The sequence below is a fragment of the Petromyzon marinus genome, chromosome 59 (assembly GCF_048934315.1).
Source record: "Petromyzon marinus isolate PM22_M1 ecotype Great Lakes invasive population chromosome 59, UKy_Petmar_22M1.pri1.0, whole genome shotgun sequence".
Lineage (NCBI taxonomy): Eukaryota > Metazoa > Chordata > Hyperoartia > Petromyzontiformes > Petromyzontidae > Petromyzon > Petromyzon marinus.
In genome coordinates this window covers 229935-240647 of record NC_133725.1, presented here as the reverse complement: position 1 = coordinate 240647, position 10713 = coordinate 229935, and the positions used below count along the sequence as shown (strand labels likewise).

Here is a 10713-nt window from a genome sequence, read left to right as displayed (position 1 = left end):
GTGGTTGATGTCTGGTGGATGATGATGCCTGGTGGATGATGATGCCAGGTGGATGATGATGTCCGGTGGATGATGATGTCTGGTGGATGATGATGCCTGGTGGATGATGATGATGTCAGGTGGATGATGATGTCAGGTGGATGATGTCTGGTGGATGATGTCAGGTGGATGATGATGTCTGGGGGATGATGTCAGGTGGATGATGATGTCTGGTAGATGATGGTTGGTGGATGATGATGTCAGGTGGATGATGTCAGGTGGATGATGATGTCTGGTGGATGATAATGTCAGGTGGATGAATATGTCAGGTGGATGATAATGTCAGGTGGATGATAATGTCAGGTGGATGATGATGTCAGGAAGATGATGATGTCTGGTGGATGATGATGCCTGGTGGATGATGATGTCAGGTGGATGATGATGTCAGGTGGATGATGATGTCAGGTGGATGATGTGAGGTTTATGATGTGAGGTGGGTAATGATGTCTGGTGGATGATGATGTCTGGTGGATGATGTCTGGTGGATGATGTTGTCAGGTGGATGATGTCAGTTGGATGGTGATGTCAGGTGGATGATGATGTCTGGTGGATGATGATGTCAGGTGTATGATGATGTCTGGTAGATGATGATGTCTGGTGAATGATGATGTCTGGTAGATGATGATGTCAAGTGGATGATGATGCCTGGTGGATGATGTCTGGTGGATGATGATGTCTGGTGGATGATGATGCCTGTTGGATGATGATGTCAGGTGGATGATGATGTCTGGTGGATGATGATGCCTGGTGGATGATGATGTCAGGTGGATGATGATGCTGATGATGTCAGATGGATGATGATGTCTGGTGGATGATGTCTGGTGAATGATGATGTCAGGAGGATGATGATGTCTGGTGGATGATGATGTCAGGTGGATGATGATGTCTGATGATGTCAGATGGATGATGATGTCTGTTGGACGATGATGTCAGGTGGTTGATGTCTGGTGGATGATGATGCCTGGTGGATGATGATGTCAGGTGGATGATGATGTCCGGTGGATGATGATGTCTGGTGGATGATGATGCCTGGTGGATGATGATGTCAGGTGGATGATGATGTCAGGTGGATGATGTCTGGTGGATGATGTCAGGTGGATGATGATGTCTGGTAGATGATGGTTGGTGGATGATGATGTCAGGTGGATGATGTCAGGTGGATGATGATGTCTGGTGGATGATTATGTCAGGTGGATGATAATGTCAGGTGGATGATGATGTCAGGAAGATGATGATGTCTGGTGGATGATGATGCCTGGTGGATGATGATGTCAGGTGGATGATGATGTCAGGTGGATGAGGATGTCAGGTGGATGATGTGAGGTGGATGATGTGAGGTGGATAATGATGTCTGGTGGATGATGATGTCTGGTGGATGATGTCTGGTGGATGATGTTGTCAGGTGGATGATGTCAGTTGGATGGTGATGTCAGGTGGATGATGATGTCTGGTGGATGATGATGTCAGGTGTATGATGATGTCTGGTGGATGATGATGTCTGGTGAATGATGATGTCAAGTGGATGATGATGCCTGGTGGATGATGTCTGGTGGATGATGATGTCTGGTGGATGATGATGCCTGTTGGATGATGATGTCAGGTGGATGATGATGTCTGGTGGATGATGATACCTGGTGGATGATGATGTCAGGTGGATGATGATGCTGATGATGTCAGATGGATGATGATGTCTGGTGGATGATGTCTGGTGAATGATGATGTCAGGAGGATGATGATGTCTGGTGGATGATGATGTCAGGTGGATGATGATGTCTGATGATGTCAGATGGATGATGATGTCTGGTGGATGATGATGTCAGGAGGGAGATGATGTCTGGTGGATGATGATGTCTGGTGGATGATTATGTCTGTTGGACGATGATGTCAGGTGGATGATGATGTCAGGTGGTTGATGTCTGGTGGATGATGATGCCTGGTGGATGATGATGTCAGGTGGATGATGATGTCCGGTGGATGATGATGTCTGGTGGATGATGATGCCTGGTGGATGATGTCAGGTGGATGATGATGTCAGGTGGATGTCTGGTGGATGATGTCAGGTGGATGATGATGTCTGGTAGATGATGGTTGGTGGATGATGATGTCAGGTGGATGATTATGTCAGGTGGATGATAATGTCAGGTGGATGATGATGTCAGGAAGATGATGATGTCTGGTGGATGATGATGCCTGGTGGATGATGATGTCAGGTGGATGATGTGAGGTGGATGATGTGAGGTGGATAATGATGTCTGGTGGATGATGATGTCTGGTGGATGATGTCTGGTGGATGATGTTGTCAGGTGGATGATGTCAGTTGGATGGTGATGTCAGGTGGATGATGATGTCTGGTGGATGATGATGTCAGGTGTATGATGATGTCTGGTGGATGATGATGTCTGGTGAATGATGATGTCTGGTAGATGATGATGTCAAGTGGATGATGATGCCTGGTGGATGATGTCTGGTGGATGATGATGTCTGGTGGATGATGATGCCTGTTGGATGATGATGTCAGGTGGATGATGATGTCTGGTGGATGATGATTCCTGGTGGATGATGATGTCAGGTGGATGATGATGCTGATGATGTCAGATGGATGATGATGTCTGGTGGATGATGTCTGGTGAATGATGATGTCAGGAGGATGATGTTGTCTGGTGGATGATGATGTCTGGTGGATGATGATGCCTGTTGGATGATGATGTCAGGTGGATGATGATGTCTGGTGGATGATGATGCCTGGTGGATGATGATGTCAGGTGGATGATGATGCTGATGATGTCAGATGGATGATGATGTCTGGTGGATGATGATGTCTGGTGAATGATGATGTCTGGTAGATGATGATGTCAAGTGGATGATGATGCCTGGTGGATGATGTCTGGTGGATGATGATGTCTGGTGGATGATGATGCCTGTTGGATGATGATGTCAGGTGGATGATGATGTCTGGTGGATGATGATGCCTGGTGGATGATGATGTCAGGTGGATGATGATGCTGATGATGTCAGATGGATGATGATGTCTGGTGGATGATGTCTGGTGAATGATGATGTCAGGAGGATGATGTTGTCTGGTGGATGATGATGTCTGGTGGATGATGATGCCTGTTGGATGATGATGTCAGGTGGATGATGATGTCTGGTGGATGATGATGCCTGGTGGATGATGATGTCAGGTGGATGATGATGCTGATGATGTCAGATGGATGATGATGTCTGGTGGATGATGTCTGGTGAATGATGATGTCAGGAGGATGATGATGTCTGGTGGATGATGATGTCAGGTGGATGATGATGTCTGATGATGTCAGATGGATGATGATGTCTGTTGGACGATGATGTCAGGTGGTTGATGTCTGGTGGATGATGATGCCTGGTGGATGATGATGTCAGGTGGATGATGATGTCCGGTGGATGATGATGTCTGGTGGATGATGATGCCTGGTGGATGATGATGTCAGGTGGATGATGATGTCAGGTGGATGATGTCTGGTGGATGATGTCAGGTGGATGATGATGTCTGGTAGATGATGGTTGGTGGATGATGATGTCAGGTGCATGATGTCAGGTGGATGATGATGTCTGGTGGATGATAATGTCAGGTGGATGATTATGTCAGGTGGATGATAATGTCAGGTGGATGATGATGTCAGGAAGATGATGATGTCTGGTGGATGATGATGCCTGGTGGATGATGATGTCAGGTGGATGATGATGTCAGGTGGATGAGGATGTCAGGTGGATGATGTGAGGTGGATGATGTGAGGTGGATAATGATGTCTGGTGGATGATGATGTCTGGTGGATGATGTCTGGTGGATGATGTTGTCAGGTGGATGATGTCAGTTGGATGGTGATGTCAGGTGGATGATGATGTCTGGTGGATGATGATGTCAGGTGTATGATGATGTCTGGTGGATGATGATGTCTGGTGAATGATGATGTCTGGTAGATGATGATGTCAAGTGGATGATGATGCCTGGTGGATGATGTCTGGTGGATGATGATGTCTGGTGGATGATGATGCCTGTTGGATGATGATGTCAGGTGGATGATGATGCCTGGTGGATGATGATGTCAGGTGGATGATGATGCTGATGATGTCAGATGGATGATGATGTCTGGTGGATGATGTCTGGTGAATGATGATGTCAGGAGGATGATGATGTCTGGTGGATGATGATGTCAGGTGGATGATGATGTCTGATGATGTCAGATGGATGATGATGTCTGGTGGATGATGATGTCAGGAGGGAGATGATGTCTGGTGGATGATGATGTCTGGTGGATGATTATGTCTGTTGGACGATGATGTCAGGTGGATGATGATGTCAGGTGGTTGATGTCTGGTGGATGATGATGCCTGGTGGATGATGATGTCAGGTGGATGATGATGTCCGGTGGATGATGATGTCTGGTGGATGATGATGCCTGGTGGATGATGTCAGGTGGATGATGATGTCAGGTGGATGTCTGGTGGATGATGTCAGGTGGATGATGATGTCTGGTAGATGATGGTTGGTGGATGATGATGTCAGGTGGATGATTATGTCAGGTGGATGATAATGTCAGGTTGATGATGATGTCAGGAAGATGATGATGTCTGGTGGATGATGATGCCTGGTGGATGATGATGTCAGGTGGATGATGTGAGGTGGATGATGTGAGGTGGATAATGATGTCTGGTGGATGATGATGTCTGGTGGATGATGTCTGGTGGATGATGTTGTCAGGTGGATGATGTCAGTTGGATGGTGATGTCAGGTGGATGATGATGTCTGGTGGATGATGATGTCAGGTGTATGATGATGTCTGGTGGATGATGATGTCTGGTGAATGATGATATCTGGTAGATGATGATGTCAAGTGGATGATGATGCCTGGTGGATGATGTCTGGTGGATGATGATGTCTGGTGGATGATGATGCCTGTTGGATGATGATGTCAGGTGGATGATGATGTCTGGTGGATGATGATGCCTGGTGGATGATGATGTCAGGTGGATGATGATGCTGATGATGTCAGATGGATGATGATGTCTGGTGGATGATGTCTGGTGAATGATGATGTCAGGAGGATGATGTTGTCTGGTGGATGATGATGTCAGGTGGATGATGATGTCTGATGATGTCAGATGGATGATGATGTCTGGTGGATGATGATGTCAGGTGGGAGATGATGTCTGGTGGATGATGATGTCTGTTGGACGATGATGTCAGGTGGATGATGATGTCAGGTGGTTGATGTCTGGTGGATGATGATGCCTGGTGGATGATGATGTCAGGTGGATGATGATGTCCGGTGGATGATGATGTCTGGTGGATGATGATGCCTGGTGGATGATGATGTCAGGTGGATGATGATGTCAGGTGGATGATGTCTGGTGGATGATGTCAGGTGGATGATGATGTCTGGTAGATGATGGTTGGTGGATGATGATGTCAGGTGGATGATGTCAGGTGGATGATGATGTCTGGTGGATGATAATGTCAGGTGGATGATTATGTCAGGTAGATGATAATGTCAGGTGGATGATGATGTCAGGAAGATGATGATGTCTGGTGGATGATGATGCCTGGTGGATGATGATGTCAGGTGGATGATGATGTCAGGTGGATGATGTGAGGTGGATGATGTGAGGTGGATTATGATGTCTGGTGGATGATGATGTCTGGTGGATGATGTCTGGTGGATGATGTTGTCAGGTGGATGATGTCAGTTGGATGGTGATGTCAGGTGGATGATGATGTCTGGTGGATGATGATGTCAGGTGTATGATGATGTCTGGTGGATGATGATGTCTGGTGAATGATGATGTCTGGTAGATGATGATGTCAAGTGGATGATGATGCCTGGTGGATGATGTCTGGTGGATGATGATGTCTGGTGGATGATGATGCCTGTTGGATGATGATGTCAGGTGGATGATGATGTCTGGTGGATGATGATGCCTGGTGGATGATCATGTCAGGTGGATGATGATGCTGATGATGTCAGATGGATGATGATGATGTCTGGTGGATCATGTCTGGTGAATGATGATGTCAGGAGGATGATGATGTCAGGTGGATGATGATGTCTGATGATGTCAGATGGATGATGATGTCTGGTGGATGATGTCAGGAGGATGATGATGTCTGGTGGATGATGATGTCTGGTGGATGATTATGTCTGTTGGACGATGATGTCAGGTGGATGATGATGTCAGGTGGTTGATGTCTGGTGGATGATGATGCCTGGTGGATGATGATGTCAGGTGGATGATGATGTCCGGTGGATGATGATGTCTGGTGGATGATGATGCCTGGTGGATGATGATGTCAGGTGGATGATGATGTCAGGTGGATGATGTCTGGTGGATGATGTCAGGTGGATGACGATGTCTGGGGGATGATGTCAGGTGGATGATGATGTCTGGTAGATGATGGTTGGTGGATGATGATGTCAGGTGGATGATGTCAGGTGGATGATGATGTCTGGTGGATGATAATGTCAGGTGGATGATAATGTCAGGTGGATGATAATGTCAGGTGGATGATAATGTCAGGTGGATGATGATGTCAGGAAGATGATGATGTCTGGTGGATGATGATGCCTGGTGGATGATGATGTCAGGTGGATGATGTTAGGTGGATGATGATGTCAGGTGGATGATGATGTCAGGTGGATGATGATGTCAGGTGGATGATGATGTCTGGTGGATGATGATGTTTGGTGGATGATGTCAGGTGGATGATGATGTCTGGTGGATGATGCTGTCTGGTGGATGATGATGTCAGGTGGATGATGATGTCTGGCGGATGATGATGTCTGGTGGATGATGATGTCAGGTGGATGATGATGTCTGGTGGATGATGATGTCTGGTGCATGATGATGTCTGGTGGATGATGATGGAGTGGCTGCTGATCTGTAATCACTTGACAGGGAGAGCAGGATTGGGCCTAGTTGGGACGATGCCATTTTAATTGCTTTTATTATACCTTGAATCAGCATTGTTACGTTATCTTTATGACTATAATTATCATTGTCGGTATCTTAAATGCATTTAATGGAAGGGAGGGGGCAGGGGGGGTTTAGATTGTTAAGCATCATACAAAAACGACGAGATTGTAGTTTGTATAAACTCCAAGGCAAACCGCCATGCTCTGATGGACGCAACCCACACCGGATATGCAAGTCATGATTAATATCATTACATACAGTATATAATAATCAGAATAATCATATCATATTTCATATATAAACAGTACAAACCAGGTTTTTTTTTCCCTCAGGCCCCCTAATATAACATATGAAAACAACATCTTGCAACAAGCACACGTATACTTAGTTATGTAAATAACCGGGGGTAGTCAAAACACAACATACATTCCTGTCACCTTTTTTCCCCGCCAAAATTGTTTGTTAATATTTAATATTTTATCTCACCCCACCCCCCTCCCCCCGTTTAAAAAGGTGAAAAGGCTTTTTTATTTATATATTTTTGTAACTTTTAAATTCAGTTTCGTGCACAGGGCAAAAAAGGCATGCATGCATAACGGGCCTATGTAGTAATTCGTCTTATTATTGCATTATTATACTCAAACGTCCATTGCTTTACACACACACAGCCGTCACCGCCCCCCCACCCCCCTTTTCTCCAAGGCAAAACTACAACGCTATAAACAACAACAACACTTCGTGCGACAATCATAAGGTAATAACAGACGCCGTATTCTCTGGGCTATAAGATGAGAAGGGGCACTTGGGGGCGGTGGGTGCGTCTTATATTCCGGTATGTGTTTGAGTCGACCGTGTGTATTGGTTCGTGTAAACATCAACACCGTGCGTAGTGCTGGCCACCCACCCCCTCACGTGGTGTTCGCTATTAGCACTTGCACCAACAGCCTGCTGAAGGCTTTACGGGGGAACTTTGTCTTTGCATCTGCCGCCTGGGGTCTCTCCCGTCACCTCCTGCCCGTGGAGTCTCTGGCAAGCCTCGAAGTGCACCTAGCCTGGCACAAGCCACGTGGAGACGTCCACTGCAGCTTCGTGGCGAATGGCGGTTGTTGCTGTTGTTGTGTGACAATATTAATGACGATTGACTTTCGGATGCGTCTTATACTCCGGGGAATACGGCAATGATGACAAAATCTCAAATGGAACGAAAGGGATGACATTGAACGATATTCCTGAAAATGTGAGCGGGTTATGGGGAGAAATAAAGAAACGAACACGCAAAACGAGGATTAGCACGGTTGGCAAACGTACGGCGCGAAAGAAGTTAAACGAACACGTGCGCACTCCGGTCCACAGCACGGAGAGAAATGGCACCGATCATCGCTCGTGGGGATCATCATCATCATCCACCAGGCATCATCATCGTCATCCACCAGGCATCATCATCATCATCATCCACCAGGCATCATCTCATACCAGGCATCATCATCATCATCCACCAGGCATCATCATCATCCACCAGGCATCATCGTCTCGCGCTCTCCGCCGATGTCTCTTCAGTCGCCCAACTTATTACGGAGGTGTTCTTTTTTGCGTCCAACTTGATGTTCCAAACTCAAGATGTTCCAAATATAAACATCGTCTTGGCTGATCCATTTTGGTTCAAGCCAAAGCCTGACCGCTGATGAGACGCTGAATGTCGAACCGGCTAGAGGTTGTCTTCTTGTTGTCGCTTGTGTTAAGTGAAATGCGGTTGAAATGATGAGGCCAGTTTTTGGCTGCTGGGATGTGCAAAATATAACAACTTTTGCTTGAAGCGGACAGAGAGATATGTAAATGTGAATTTTCAGTGCACTTCCTGTTTACACAGCGGATGATCCCAAGTGCGGATTTTGGTTCTCTAGTTAACGGTGAAACGTCGGACATTGGTGTTGTTGTAGATGTGGCGATGGCAATGGAGGATTCATAAGTAAACAAATATATCAAAATGAAGTAATACTACTACTACGATCATGATGAATAAGAAGCATTTAAATGTGTCAACACGATGGCATTATGGTGGTGATAAAAGTTTTACAAAAAATTACATGACAATAAATATAATATTTTAACAAATCAACAGGATTATGGTAATGGTAAACATTTGGAAAGTACATCATTTAGCAATATCACGTTGATAGTGGAAACAGGTTTAAATAGGTGAACAGTTAGTACCCGGAGTGTGATCACGATGACAATTAGAGACGCTTGGTGGAGGCAATGACAGATTTGTGTTTTCGGAGCTATTTAAGCAAATGCTGAATGTGATTATTTTGAGACGTTCCCTCTGAACAAACTCTGGGCGAGTTTAAAATTACAGCGATGCAAAAACCCTAAAAGCGGCACGGCCGTCAGACTCTCGTGCACAAGCCGGGCAATTGCATTTGAGATGTTTGGCTGCGTCGGGTGGTGGAGGGCTTTACGACAGAAATGTGGCCAGGTCGTCATTGAATCGTGGGCCTGACCCCAACACAAATATATCGTTGGCTGTGAAAACCTACCAAGTGTTGAGTCAGCAGTGCAAATAAATGTTGTGTCGTTAAACCCGCCACCACCCGACACAGCCAACTAGTAAGGGTTGTCACGTAAACAGAACGTGCCAATTCGTCACTAGTACAGCACACCGGTGTGTTGGAGCCAAGCCTCAACATTTACAATCATAGACGCCTGATAACAGTGCTATGATGGGAACATTACGTTATATTCGTGGTGGTGTAATCGTAATGACGATGATCGCGATCATTATTTACGTCTTTTTAAAAATCAAATTGTGTTTTTTCATCATGTTTGTTTTTTGTTCTGTTTGTTGTGACGTTCTGACCCCGTGCCCCTACTGGAACATCTGTGAACAAAGAGCTTCACAGCTCATCGGATTCCTCCCGCGGTATAAATCTTCTGAGAAGCCTTTCCGATTCTCGTTGTTCAGCTGGGTCCTGCCAAGTTTATCCGCAGGAGCCCGTGCGATGTTGCTGTTGCCGCGACTGCTGTTGCTGCGACTGCTGTTGGTATTGTTGCTGTTGCTACTGTTGCTACTGTTGCTACTGCTGCTGCTGTTGTTGCTACTGCTACTGCTGCTGTTGTTGCTACTGCTGCTGCTGTTGTTGCTACTGCTGCTGCTGCTGTTGTTGCTGCTGCTGCTGTTGTTGCTGCTGCTGCTGTTGTTGCTACTGCTGCTGTTGTTGCTACTACTGTTGCTACTGTTGCTACTGCTGCTGTTGCTACTGCTGCTGGTACTGCTGCTGTTGCTACTGCTGCTGTTGTTGCTACTGCTGTTGTTGCTACTATTGCTGCTGTTGTTGCTACTGCTGCTACTACTGTTGTTACGGCTGTTGTTGCTACTACTGCTGCTGTTGTTGCTACTGCTGCTGCTACTGTTGCTACTGCTGTTGCAACTCGTCCCAGCATCATCTGGGCTGTGTTTGATGCAATACCCCAATTACGCTGCATGCTTTTGTTTTCACGATGGGAGGAAACCGAAGAGGCAGGAATAAAAAAGACCCAATGCAGAACACGGGAGGGGGGGGGGGGGGACATACAAACAACATACAAGCAACATACAAACAACATACAAACAACATACAAACAAAATACAAACTCCACGTAGAAAAAACCGCACCCGAGTCGGGAATCGAACCCAGGCTGCCCCGCCACTGCCGTGATGACGATCACGGGGGACTTCAGAGGTCGGGG

General features: G+C 46.3%; 1 long non-coding RNA gene across 1 annotated transcript; it reads left to right on the top strand.

The window, feature by feature from the left end:
- The first annotated feature begins 8017 nt into the window (after window positions 1-8017).
- LOC142905816 (uncharacterized) lies at window positions 8018-8720 on the top strand. Its single transcript, XR_012929814.1, has 2 exons — window positions 8018-8420; window positions 8487-8720. It is a non-coding gene; the product is annotated as an uncharacterized LOC142905816 (long non-coding RNA).
- The last annotated feature ends 1993 nt before the right edge of the window (window positions 8721-10713 follow it).